Source organism: Amblyomma maculatum, unplaced genomic scaffold, assembly GCF_055883805.1.
Source record: "Amblyomma maculatum isolate TAMU_Amacu unplaced genomic scaffold, ASM5588380v1 scaffold_41, whole genome shotgun sequence".
Lineage (NCBI taxonomy): Eukaryota > Metazoa > Arthropoda > Arachnida > Ixodida > Ixodidae > Amblyomma > Amblyomma maculatum.
The window spans coordinates 596,156-607,715 of record NW_028146766.1 but is presented as its reverse complement, the minus strand read 5'-3'; positions in this window follow the sequence as shown (position 1 = coordinate 607,715).

Sequence of the window (11,560 nt, the reverse complement as noted above, 5' to 3'; positions counted from 1 at the left end):
TATCAAAGGAAGCTTCTGTGATAAGCTGGGCGTGATAAAGGACAAACGAGGCAAGGACCTCACTGAAGTCTCAGAGATAAAGAAGAGGTGGCAGGAATACACAGAACTGTACAAGAAGGTCCCGAAAGTGCAAACCCAACATAAGACAGTTGTGATTACTGATCTCGAGCCGGGTATCCTGAAGAGTGAAGTTGAGTGGGCCATAGCCAGCCTTGCTAAGAACAAAGCTAGCGGAATTGATGGTATTCCAGCTGAGTTGCTTCAAAACCTCAACCATGACGCTGCTAACATTCTGCATACATTATGTCAGAAGATTTGGACAACCGAGCAGTGGCCACAGGATTGGAGGAGGTCAGTTTACATCCCCATCCCAAAGAAAGGCAGTGCAAAGATTGTTCCAACTATCGCACGATCGCGCTTATTTCGCATGCTAGCAAGGTGATTTTGAAAATCCTCCAAGGTAGGCTGCAGCAGTATGTGGATCGGGAGCTTCCGGACGTGCAAGCTGGGTTTCGCAAGGGCAGAGGAACTAGAGACCAGATTGCCAACCTTCGCAGAAAAGTGGAAAAAGCAAGAGATTTCCAGAAACCCATGCACTTCTGCTTTATTGATTATGCAAAAGCGTTTGACTGCGTATATCACAGCAGATTGTGGCAAGCTCTCCAAGAGATGGGAGTTGCAAGTCACCTCATCTGTCTCCTCAGGAACCTGTATGAAGGGCAAGAGGCCACAGTCAGAACTGGGCATGGTCTGACTGATTGGTTTCCGATCGAGAAAGAAGTGAGGCAAGGCTGCATACTGTCGCCCTGCCTATTTAACATATATGCAGAGTGCATCATGAGGAAGGGCGGTCTGGACGAGTCTTCAGCTGGCGTGAAGATTGCTGGAAAACGTATCAACAACCTTAGATATGCGGATGATACCACTTTAATGGCAGAAAGTGAAGTGGAACTCAAAGGACTTCTGATGCGCGTACAAGAAGAGAGTGAGAAGTTTGGGCTTAAAGTGAACATTAAAAAGACAAAGATCATGGCGTCTTGCCCTATCAAGTCCTGGAGCATCAATGGAGAAGTGGAAGCTGTGACAGATTTTCTCTTCTTGGGCTCCAAGATTAATTCGGAAGGAGACTGCAGCCATGAAATTAGGAGATGCCTGCTTCTGGGAAAGAGAGCAATGGTTAGCCTTGACCGCCTAGTAAAGAGCAGAGACATTAGTCTGCCAACCAAGATCCGTATAACTCGTGCTATGGTCTTTCCAGTTGTGATGTATGGATGCGAGAGTTTGACTGTGAAAAAGGCTGACCGCCGAAGAATTGACGCATTTGAATTGTGGTGCTGGCGAAGATTCTTGAGAGTTCCTTGGACTGCCAGAAGATCAAATCAGTCGATATTGTCGACCATAAACCCTGACTGGTCATTGGAGGGTCAAATTCTAAAGTTAAAACTCAGCTACTTTGGTTATCTGATGAGAAGAGAGGAGTCGCTGGAGAAAGATTTGATGTTGGGAAAGGTTGAGGGTCGCTGGAGAAGGGGTAGGCAGCGAACGCGATGGTTAGATGGCATCCTCGAGGCACTGCAGATGAAGTCATGTGATGTTATGAAGATGGTGAAAGACCGGAAAGCGTGGCGTGACATGGTCCATAGGGTCACTAAGAGTCGGACACGAGTGAACGACTGAACTGAACTCACAGTGAGAATGATAGCGAGATTTCGCGAGTGACAGGCACTGCGCCTTTCCTTTCCTGGATGCGAATTATAGAACGCCGGTGAACTTTAATTCGTTCAATGAGATGCTGGTTGTGTTCGACAAGGGGCGCGCGATGTACCGTCACGACAGGTAATGACGTTACAAGGGGATTCATTCATTACGAAGCTGACCCCAGCGGGCGATCAATTCCGGCGTCCGTGCTCCCTTTCCTTTGCCGCTACCTCGAACGCCGCACCGCACAGCAAACAGAAGCAGACGCAGATGTCAAGGAGGCGTTAGTATAGCAGGCATCAGCGCTGTTTGAAATTGATTTACAGGATAGAAAAGGGATAGAAACGTTTTATGCTGCGAATGACAGTCAAATATTCATCTTGAGCTACCTAATATATAGTTTTGCTATCAAATTGTGTTGCCGCTATCTTCCCAATAGAGGCGCTTATTTTTCGAATTTTTTTAAAGAATCAGTAAAGCATGATTTTTGGTTACTTGAACGAATGTTGACGGTTGGTATATGTTTATCACGTGAATCATTTATTTATTTTTAAAGATTGCCCAGTTATCATGTGTTGATTGAATGTCATATGTAGCTTCTTATGCAGGAAAGTAGGTCTTAAGTTCTTGATTTATCGCCCCTTAATGACTATTTTCTTAAAGTGTTACAGTCTTCTTCAAGGTCATATTTGGTATTACAAGAAAAAAGCAGGCGGCTGGAATGACATTTTGGTCTATAATTCTCTGAAGGTAAGTAATGAATGAGACGGCATCGGGTTTACTAGCCAAAATAAAGTCAAGAATGATTTTAGATTACGATAAGGTGCGCGTTGGTTCTGAAAGCAATTGTGATAAATTACCGTTGAAATGTATTTCGATAAGGTTGCCTTTTGCGGAACCTACTATTGATGCAGGTGGAAGATTACGCCATTCTATGTTTGGGAAGTTAAAATACCCGAAAAGGAGGATAGCGGCAGTTGGGGTAGCTTGCTGTGGGTTAGATTAGGTTGTTATTTTGCTCGTTAGAAAAGTCATGGGTGGAATGGGGACGCCTGTAGGATACTCCCAGTAAAAGTGCTATTGGTTATGAATGACACAGTAACTAAATTATTCCGGTCTTAGATTAGACGTTGTGGGGCTCCGCAGCCTCTTTAGGTGTTTTAAACCGCGTGCGCGTTTTCCTATTTGTGTTGTGTTTGCGCGAGCAGCGCGAGTGTGCATGAGTGAGCAGATAATCTTGGGGGCGGGATGTTAGCGGCAAAAGACGAGAGCAGATACGCGCGTCGAAGCAAGGCGCGAGGCCTTTTTTCGCCCCGGCGGGGCAAGCAGCGAGCGTCATGGACCAGCGGGGTGTGCACGGACTACGGAAAGAAGACCGGCGACACGAAGGTGGAAAGAGTGCCTGCAGAAACAGCCTGGGCGTATTCGCGTGAGTTGGTGTAACGCGAGGAGCAATGCTTCTTGTTCCGCCGTGAGCGCTTTGGCCTTATTGCTCGCCCTATTCGCTCCTCAGTGTGTTTTGTCTCGCCGCGGTAAAGCCCTGACATGTTTCCCGCTTCTCTTCGCTGTTCTATTGTCGCGCGCATGAACAGCATGTTCTCAGCGCAGTAGCGCCTGATGTTGTTTCCTTTCTTTTCAATGCATTTTCGTTTATCCGGAATAAAGCGGGGTTATTAAGAGACTGGATTTGTCACTCTTCAGTCGAGACCATGGCTCGCGGACCGGTTTTTTGAAGGCGAGGCCTTCATCTGGCGCCCAATGTGGGGCCTGAACCCATGACCCTGAGGTTAAGTCTCATGCTCTACGGACAGAGCTAGCCGGGCCCTCTGTCGCTCACTGTTAAGTCAAAGTCCCTTCACGTCTAAATGACGAGTGACGCCATAAAACGTCATTATTTCAGCTGTGAGAATCGGAGCGGTGACCATGACAAACGATTTCTAGGGAAGTCTGCTCTGAACAGCTGCCAACTAGCATATCCGTTATGCTGTCGGAGTGTAGCTCGCCCTGACAGAAGCGTCCATTCAGTTCGTGGTGACATCCTCGATCATATTGATAAAGCCATACAACTGATTGAACGGATAAAGGAGGCCTTCCCGTTCACAGTATTTTGTTATCCTCTCCTCTTTGTTATCCTCATGACTTCATCTTTTTTTCTTGTACGATACGCACCTAAACATCGAGATCATAAGGCGGGTGGCCCGAAATGGAACTCGCATACTGGGCTCGTGTCGTTCAGGCACTAGTCACCTCTGTGATCTCTGGTCCGTTGAGATTCTCCTACTCATTCCGCCTGTTTTTATCCTTGGAAAGGCCAAAGACATTGATGCTGGTGATTACGACGCAGCTGCTGATTTCGTGGTGCCGGTTTTATGTAAACCACGATTTACAGGGAGGCTTAGAGCGAGAAAGACAAGGATAAGAGAGTGACACAGGACGGTCGCTCGTCTGCTCGCGCTAAACCTCCCTGTAAATCACGGCCTGCCAACTGTACCGAAACTCAGCTTTGCTTAAACTATGTGAACCGTACTTGCGCGGGCAGAGGAGACTTGTCGGGAGATATAGGACAGTGGTCGTACAACCAGAAAGTTCGGTCAAAAATCAGGAGTCTCCCGGGGACGTCAGCAGAGTTGGCAGGCATGCAGAAGAGCCTTGCAACTCGGCCAAGTTGATGCCTGCGGTGGGCTTGTGATCCACGAGCTCATGGCTTTCCTCTGCATCGGCGATTCTGCAGAACGTGGCAATGCTCTGCCCCAGGCACTCTGCGGCCTCCGCAGAACAAGCTCGCGAGGCCGTAGGCAGTCGGTAGCATAACGTGACTCAATCATACTTCTCTGGTCCAGCACCTGTTCGGCCTTCGGCCTCGCTCAACATTTTTAACGCACGACGCGCCAACGCCAGATCGTTGCGAAGAATAGCCCTATATTCATTGTAATCGGCCATTACAGGAGTTCAATGCAAATGCTAACACTTGAATTGGTTATGAGCGAAACAGTAACTAAATTATTCCGATCTTAAATTAGACGTTTACAACAAAACATAACATTTGCTGACGATCTGCTATGAGAACACCACCGCTCTTTAATAATTCACGATCACTTGGGTGAACTTTGATGTCAGACAAGTTGCGCCACAACTTTGATATCACTAACGTCATTTTGTAGCCAGTTTTCTGTTAGAATAAGCAAGTTGCCTTGTGTTGATGCGATGATGTTAGAAACGAGCCTAATCTCCTCTGAAGATAACTGCGTACGTTACTGAAGATTGCGGGAAACGAAAGATTCCTTCTGGGAGTTAGTGTACTCTGTCTCTATTTATGGGATGCGGTGACTGCTACTCGATTTCTGTTAGTTATACACATCGTCGGAAGCTTACCATTTAGGGCCAATGCGATCTGAATTTGAGTCCGGACTTAATCAAGACTCAGATCATGATCTGAGCGTGAATGAGCCCGCGAGAGTCGATACATGTGTGCGTCCGCCGACCTGTGGGTGATTATAAAATGGTCTGATCCTTGCGCCTGGAACCGAAACGCAGTGAGTCTGGTGAAACTAATAAAGGGGGGCGCCACTCGCGAATAAAAAAGATAAAAATGCCGAATTAAAAAAAAAAAACACGAACAGGGTGGCAGCAATGCGAGCACGAAAACGCAGAATTATTCCCTCCTGAACAAAAATCCAAACGGGTTGTTTATTACTTAAAAATATTTTATCGCGCCTTTCAAATAAAAAAACTCAACTGCACTATATCTCAGTTTTCACCACTTATGATCTAGTCATCCGAAACGGGTGTCGTGCTGTGCGCAGTTCATTTTGGTCATTTTGCATTTGACGCTGACTCTAGTCACTGTAAGCGAAAACGCGATCAATTTATAGCTCTTGCTCAAGATGAAAATCGAAATACCTGCAAATTGTACTCAACCCCATCCCGTCTTTGTGCATATGCGTGTTGAATTGCATTGTTGATCGCAGCGTCAGTACAGCTCCTTAGTCGGCGGTCATTTTGAGTAGATTCCTTGGGCAGTCAGAGTACTTTTCGTGTTCCTGCAGACGATATCGTGTGCTAAACAATGACACAATTTATCTAAGTATCTGTAAGATGCTTGGATATCGAGTCTTCAATTTCTTAAATTTCAGTACACAGGGAAGCGTGCGACCCCCGAGTACGGATCGTTTGTTCGTGCTGCCCAGAAGCTTGTCACCTGTTTCGGGATCTTTTCAGCGCATAGCCGCTGTTCGGCGCCTTATTGTTTGATTAGTTCTCAGAATGGTCATGTGTTTCAATCTTGTGGCGCAAAATTTTGAGCTGTCGAAATGGCTTCTTGCAGTGCCGTCAAAATGACGTTAAGTTGCAGACACATCTTTAGCAGAGCTATTCACGCCGCCTGAATATTAGATATCAGTAACTGCGGACGGAAAAAAAAAATAAAACTGGTATAGATGATTGGCAGGAAAACACTTATGCTTGTATTACGGATGAGATAAAAGGTACTATTCCTGTAATCTGACTGGTTCACGTTGTGCAGCGAGAAATACGTCATGCATACACATCAGACTGTTATGACAAAATGAAGTTTCATGACATAAACAATGTGCTGTCATTGACGAAAATGGCAGAAGTTGGGCGCCACGTTAGGCGAGTGCTTAAAGCGGCGAATTTGATGTGGAGTACAGGAGGCTGTCAACTCACCTCAGTTTGGTACAAAATTACTCTCGGTGGTAATGTAAGCTGAGACATCTTGCTGTAATTACAGAAAGTACTGAAACGACGCCATAAGAGTAGTTTTCAGCCGCGCAACTTTTTGAAGGATTAAAATGGAAGCGCAAATTTACAGCCGCACGAGGGCACTATCTGTCTTCCCGTCGCAAACGCTTTGCTCTCGCAGAGAAACCATTGATCCGTGAGGTTGTTGCCAAGCGAAGCAATGGCGGTCTGCTAACTCAAGCGGCTTATCTGCGCGAGATGAGGCCTTTCAGAGAGCACTGCGACGCTTTCGAATTATCTGTCTGGACAGTTCGTAAGTGCGACCACCCGAGGAGTCATATGGTGCTGCGACAGGCTCGGCGGCACTGTTAGACGCACGATGCTGAACTTCGTACTTTTCTTTGCACAGGCGCTCTGGAATGCAGTGGATCGGGCTGTGGCGACTTCCATGTGTCCCCGGGCCATCTGTCTTTTGTGACGTTGGTGACGCGACATCGGTAACCTTGTTTGCCTACGGGTCTGTTTGTGTCGCTTATATCGGTGCCATCAGATGGAAACCGCATGGAAGGACTATCGCCGTTACCTCGTTTGGACACATCGTTTGGCGCAGCGGCAACATCTGAGACTTCGTGGGAACGGCCTAAAACGACTGGACGGACAGCAGATCTCTTCAGTGGGCTCGGCGGCACCGTTAGACGCATGATGCTGAACTTCGTACTTTTCTTTGCACAGGTTAGTGACAAATGGTCATTCACAAGTTGCCTTAGAAGCGATTGTGCCTGCCTTGTCGTGCTGCCGAGCCCCCAGTGTATTTGTTGTTGCTACCATGAGTAATCGCGAGTACTTTGCATGCTGTTGAAGCTAAGTGGCGATGTGGAGGAGAACCCTGTGCCTGATGAACAGAAACTGGATCAAATTCTGAGCACTGTCACGGAAATTAAGCCTACCCAAACTGCTTTGCAAGGTGGATTTGAGGGTGTTCAGTTCAGGCTCTCTGAAATAGAAGCCACATTAGCGTCGCTAAAGCTATGTAACGAAAAAGTGCAGAAATGTGAGGAATCTGTAGTGGTGATGAATAAGGAATTGTTCCAAATCACTAAAAGATTGGATGCCCTGGAAAATAGAAGCCGTAGAAATAATATTGTGACCTATGGATTGAAAGAGGAAAATAACGAGAGTGCCTCCGAGCTTCAAGAAAAAGTAGAAAACAATCTCTTGAGAAGCAAATTGGAAGTCCAGGTCAGATCCATAAAACGCATCCATGGTGTTGGCAGGAAAGATGCTGGCAAAGAACGCCCTGTTGTCTTGCGCTTTTATGATTTCACTGAAAAGGTTAAGGTTTTTCAAAGTTGCCATAAGCTAAAGAACAGTGGAATATCAATATCTGAGAATTTCTCGGTTCCTGTGCGCGAAATACGCAGAAAATTATGGCAGTCTTTAAATTGAATCGTTACAATGGGGATAAAGTAAGTTTAGTTTTTGACAAGCTCAAAATAAACAATAATATGTACGCATGGGATCCCACAGAGGATAAAAGGGTACCAGTGAAGCAAACGAAAAACAGATTTTCGAAATCTCATGGTGGTCCCGCTGAATGACGTTTTCGCAATAATCCATTAATCAATCTGAGTTTCAATGCTAGGAGCATTGTTAATAAGGATGATAAATTAAAAGAATTATTCCTGCTTTACAGTTCAGACGTAATAATAATTACAGAAACGTGGTTGCACTCTTCCATACATGACTCGGAAATCGTCCCTGAGTCTTACACACTTCTTAGATCTGATAGGAACAGCCGTGGTGGTGGGGTTGCTATTGCCATTAAGCAGGACCTCTACTTCAAGGAAGAGGAAGGCATGGACGGCCATTAAAGTGTTTGGTGCATGATAACAACGGGTAATGATAAGCAGTAATCGGTGGTATTTTTAGGTGCCCGAACGCCACAGATAACTATCTTTTGAAATGGCATGACTATTTGAATTCTAAAATGAAAGAACGGACTAAAATCATATTATCTGGAGATTTCAATTTACCCGGAATTGATTGGACCACCTTAACTCCTGGAAGAAAGGAAGTGACCAATTGCGAACTGCTTTTAAACATAATGTTCAGTTTTTTGTTTACAACAGCTGGTTACTATTGCCGACACGCATTCGGGGCTATACTACCTCAGTGCTCAATCTTGTTATTGTATCTAGCATGTGAACCCCGGAACTTGTCATTGCGGAAAGTATATCAGACCATAAGTTACTCGCATTAACATTTCCACAGATGAGACAGCAGAACACCGCAGTCCACCTTGAGCAGACACGTATTGTAACGAAAGGTTATAGTCGGGCTTATGACGTGAGCATCATCGACTTTATAGATTTAAAGTAGGATATTTATATTTTGGAAAACCGGTCAATTGTTAAAGACTTATGGCTAAAGCTCAAGGAAACGATAATATCCTGGGAAGAAAAATTCATTCCATCCAAGACGAAAAGAAGACAACGTAAAACGCCATATATTACCCGCAATATTATTCACCTAAAGCGAAAACTCGTGAGAATTCGTAGAAGTAAAAAATCACTTGCGGAAATATGTGAAATCCCCCCTCCCCCATGTTCATGAAATAAATTAAAGAGGCGAGATTAAGGTTTTTTTCAAGCACAATGTCGAACTTTGTCTACACAACCACAGAAATGTTGGCGCTATTCATCGAAATCTGATGACGCGATCTCAAAAATAGAAGTTGACGGATGTATCGTAAAGATCAGTGAGCGATTGCAAACTATTTAAATTCATACTTCCAATCTGTCTTCACACATGCAACACCAGTGAATGCAACCCCTGCCCAACACACTAGCCACATGCCCGAAGTGGTGATAACACAAACAGGCGTCCTTAACTTACTCTTGCAAATAGATACGAAAAAGTGTCCTGGTCCTGATGGCATCTTAAGCGTATTCATTAGACGCTATGCTGAGTAGATTGCTCCTTTTCTGTGCGCAAAATGTACCGAGTCACTTAAAACAGGTACTCTTCCACAAGATTGGCTCCATTCAAAGGTGAATCCTATTCACAAGGGCGGCAGCAAATTGCTGGTGAACACATACCGACCTATATCATTAATCAGTTCTTGTTGCAAGGTAATGGAGCATATAATCCATAATGCTATCATAACATACTTAGAAGAAAACAACCTTCTATTCCCCAGACTACATGGCTTTCGAAATACATTGTCAACAGTTACTCAACTGTTTGAAACCACACTGACCTGGCATCAATAATTATTTCTCGACTACAGGCTGATACAATCCTCATAAATTTCGCTGAAGCTTTCCATCGTGTTCACCATAAAAATTTATTTTAAAACTGATAACGATAGGTATTGATCTGAAAATAGTAGCATGGATAGAAAGCCTATCTTTCCAACCGTAAACAGTTCGTGTCAATGAATGGTTTCGACTCAGATTACCTTGAAGTCCTCTCGGGGGTCCCGCAGGGCTCCGTTCTTGGGCCCCTGCTGTTTCTCATATATGTAAATGATATCTATTTGTGTGCCGAACATGGAGTGACAATGAGACTTTCTGCAGATGACTGCGTGATTTATACAGCCGTGAACAGCTCTGGTGACCAAATGAAACTTCAGTCTTCTTTAAAAAACATTTCTGACTGGTGTGCAGCATGGGACATGCAAATTAACATATCGAAAACGGCGCATTTAAACATAACAAGAAAAAAAATTCCTTTGTTTTACAACTACACATTATCTGGCTCCCCGATACCACACGTAGCCAAAGCAAAATACCTGGGGATCACTCTAACCCAAGACCTTAAATGGCATGCACACATCGAGAACATATGTAGCAACGCATTCAAGCAGCTTGGTTTTCTTCGCAGCAGACTAGCAATGGCTCCACCGCACGTGAAGTTAACAGCCTATAAAATATTAGTACGACCTATCCTTGAGTATGCACACATAATCTGGGATCCCCATCAAGCGTACCTGATCGAAAAGTTAGAAACAATTCAGTCGAAAGCACTACGATTCATATATTCAAAATACTCACGTCATGAAAGCGTAACAGCCATGCGCATCACTGCACAAATACAGATCTTGTTTTGTCGCCGGAAAACGACTGTAATGAAGTTACCCACCTACTTCTGCTTTATTGATTATGCGAAAGCGTTTGACTGCGTAGATCACAGCAGATTGTGGCAAGTTCTCCAAGAGATGGGAGTTCCAATTCACCTCATCTGTCTCCTCAGGAACCTGTATGAAGGGCAAGAGGCCACAGTCAGAACTGGGCATGGTCTTACTGATTGGTTTCCGATTAGGAAAGGAGTGAGACAAGGCTGCATACTGTCGCCCTGCCAATTTAACCTATATGCTGAGTGCATCACGAGGAAGGCCGGTCTGTACGAGTCTTCAGCTGGAGTGAAGATGCTGGAAAACGTATCAACAACCTCAGATATGCGGACGATACCACTTTAATGGCAGAAAGTGAAGTGGAACTCAAGAGACTTCTGATGCGCGTAAAAGAAGCGAGTGAGAAGTTTGGGCTTAAACCGAACAATAAAAAGACAAAGATCATGGCGTCTTGCCCTATCAAGTCCTAGAGCATCAAGGGGCAAGAAGTGGAATCTGTGACAGATTTTCTCTTCTTGAGCTCCAAGATTACCCCGGAAGGAGACTGCAGCCATGAAATTAGGAAACGCCTGCTTCTGGGAAAGAAAGCCATGGCTAGCCTTGACCGCCTAGTGAAGAGCAGAGACATTACACTGCCAACAAAGATCCGTATAACTCGTTTCAACAGCATGTTAAAACACCTGAGTCACACACTTTTTTCCATTCTTCCTCCTTACTCCATCAAAATGCAGGCGCTGAAACAGAAACCAAATGTGAGTGCTTATGCTAAGCGTTTTTCTGTATTTATATCAACTACATCAACACCCGGTGACGTAACTGAAAGGGGCAGGGAGACCGATAAAATTGCATAAACCTGTGCGAGTTAGTAGTCAGAAATTACAGCAATAGAGTCTGAAACAAGGTTCTAAATTTCCATAGTTCTAGACAGGCAACGAAAAACAATCCTGTAAATACAGGGGCGAAAATATGACACACCAATTTTCAAACATTGACTATAGCACGATGACAGCACTCTGGCTAACTAAA